This window comes from Puntigrus tetrazona, chromosome 5 (genome assembly GCF_018831695.1).
Source record: "Puntigrus tetrazona isolate hp1 chromosome 5, ASM1883169v1, whole genome shotgun sequence".
NCBI lineage: Eukaryota > Metazoa > Chordata > Actinopteri > Cypriniformes > Cyprinidae > Puntigrus > Puntigrus tetrazona.
This window is the reverse complement of record NC_056703.1, coordinates 25,877,309-25,879,855: the sequence shown is the minus strand read 5'-3', so window position 1 is coordinate 25,879,855 and position 2,547 is coordinate 25,877,309. Positions and strand designations below refer to the sequence as shown.

General features: G+C 50.9%; 1 non-coding gene across 1 annotated transcript; it reads left to right on the top strand.

Annotated features, from left to right (window-relative positions):
* Positions 1–2,100: 2,100 nt before the first annotated feature.
* trnal-cag lies at positions 2,101–2,185 on the top strand. The gene has a single exon. It is a non-coding gene; the product is annotated as a tRNA-Leu (tRNA).
* Positions 2,186–2,547: the final 362 nt, after the last annotated feature.

The following is a 2,547-nucleotide window of genomic DNA, read 5'->3' as shown; positions in this document are numbered from 1 at the left end:
GGGAGAGAGGATTACAGGAGGGTGAGGAATGGTTTCTTTTCAATCCTGCAGTAGAACTCGTTCAGAATTCGTCTGCCAGTTGTTGATTTGCTACCGTGGTGGGGGGACGGATTCAGGTCTTTTCCGTTGCTCCTAGCGCCAATCGTCGGCGATGTGACAGCGTGTGTGTCAGGATGGCGAGCGGTCTAAGGCGCTGCGTTCAGGTCGCTGATCTCCTCTGGAGGCGTGGAGTTCGAATCCCACTTCTGACAGGCGGCAAAACCTTTGGCTTCAGTTCTCTTAGACGTTTCCCCGGTAGGCTGAAATGTAACTCTGCTCAGGCTTTTGCTGGAATCTACGATTCTGAGAGACTGACGTGCTGCCTAACTGACCAGGCAGAACAGCAGGAGCTGGCTTTGGGACCTTTGCTGTGGCTCTGGGAGTCAGCTCTGGACATGCCAGTGTGTCAGGATGGCTGTAGTGGCTGAAGAAGAATCACAAGATTCCCATTGGTGGAACCTTTAGCTTGGGAGGCCAGCACAATGAGAGCTGTAAGAAAACCTCACAAAGACACACGGTGCATGAATTACTGCATTAGTTCAGCATGAGTTTCGAGACAACTCATATCAAAGGATGGCTGGGACTGAAAGCAATGTGGATGGATGGGATTCAGCAAGACTGATTTGGAGACCTGACAACACGCCATGTTGCTGGCCTCCAGAGGAGCTGTGCACCACGGCAGAAACAGAGAAATCTGCTCTTTCGTCCAAGTGCTCTCAGGTATCAAAAGCAAAGCACCAAGCTGCCCGTGTGAGGCTCGAACTCACGACCTTCAGATTATGAGACTGACGGCGCTGCCTAACTGTGCCAGCAGGACTGGTGAGCTTACGGCGCAGAACAGTAAAGCACCAGTTTTCCAGGTCTGTTCCTGTAGCTCTGGCAGCGGCAATGCGTCGGCAGTGAGCAAGCACCTTTGTCAGGATGGCCGAGCGGTCTAAGAAGTGCTGCGTTAAAGTCACCATGTCTCCTCTGGAGGCGTGGGTTGAATCCCGCTTCTGACAGGCGGCAGAACAGCAGGAGCTAGCTTCCGGGACCTTTACTCTGGCTCCAGAGTCAGCTCCGGACATAAGCGGAGTATCAGGATGGCTGCAAATTTGGCTGAAGATTCCATTGACAGAACCTTTTTGCTTCAAAGAGGCCTGCACAATGAAGCATAAAGCGTCCACAAAGACACCGCGTTGCATGAATTAGTCAGCATTAGTCAGCATGAGTTTCCAGAGACATTTTATATAAAAAAGATGGCATTGGACTGAATGCAGTGTCTTATCTCTTGCTGCTGTGTTCAGGTAGAACAGCGAAGCACTAACTTTCCAGGTCCTTTCCTTTAGTTCTCACACGACCTCCCATTGACAGAAGGTTTCACTTCAAATGCCAGCCTGATGTTCACTAAATGACTCACCAGGACACACGTTGCATAAATCCACTGCATTAGTTCAGCCGAACCAAAGTCCACAAGCAGGATCCTCATAAGTCCTGGTCTGTTTGTTGTTGCCAGAACATTATGCATTCCCGCCAGTAAACTGCATCATCCACTGACCTGTTTACTCTGTCCAGTAAGGGGTCCTGTAAAGTCCTTAGATAAGCCAAAACCAGTTTTTCAAATGATTTCATGACCACACAGATGTTAGAGCCACGGGTCTGAAATCATTAAGTCCAATAATTGGGGTTTCTTTGGGATGGGGATGATGGTGGGAGCGTTTGAAGCATGAAGGCACTACTGCGCAGCTCCAATAATCTGTTGAAAATCTGTGTGGTGAGGGGCCAGTTGGTGGCACAGGTTTTCAGACAGGCTGGAAGTCACACCGTCTGGGCCTGAGTACTGCCTTTCTTCTTTTGTTCTTCCTGAAGACCACGGCACACGTCATCTTCGGCTGGAGTTGAAGGCAGGTGTGGGAGAGAGGGGATTACAGGAGGTGAGAATGGTTTTTGCAATCCTGCAGTAGAACTTCGTTCAGGTCGTCTGCCAGTTGTTGATTTTGCCACCGTGGTGGGGGGGCCGGATTCAGGTCTTTCCCCGTTGCTCCTAGCGCCAATCGTCCGGCGATGTGACATAAAGCGTGTGTCAGGATGGCCCAGCCCAGTCTAAGGCGCTGCGTTCAGGTCGCAGTCTCCTCTGGAGGCGTGGGTTCGAATCCCACTTCTGACAAGGCAGCAAAACCTTTGGCTTCAGTTCCTCTTAGACGTTTCCCAGTAGGCTGGTAACTCTGCTCAGGCTTTGCTGGAATCACGATTCTGAGACCCCAGACGTGCTGCCTAACTGACCAGGCAGACACAGGCATGGAGCTAGCTTTTTGGGACCTTTACTGTGGCTCTAGAGTCCAGCTCTGGACATGCCCAGTGTGTCAGGATGGCTGTAATTCGGCTGAAGAGAATCACAAAAATTCCATTGGCGTGTGGACAACTGGCCCAGAGAGACACCAGAAGTGGGCAGCCCAAGAGAAACCTCCACAGAGACACACGGTACTTGAATTTACTGCATTGGTTCAGCAGGTTTTCCAAGACAACTCC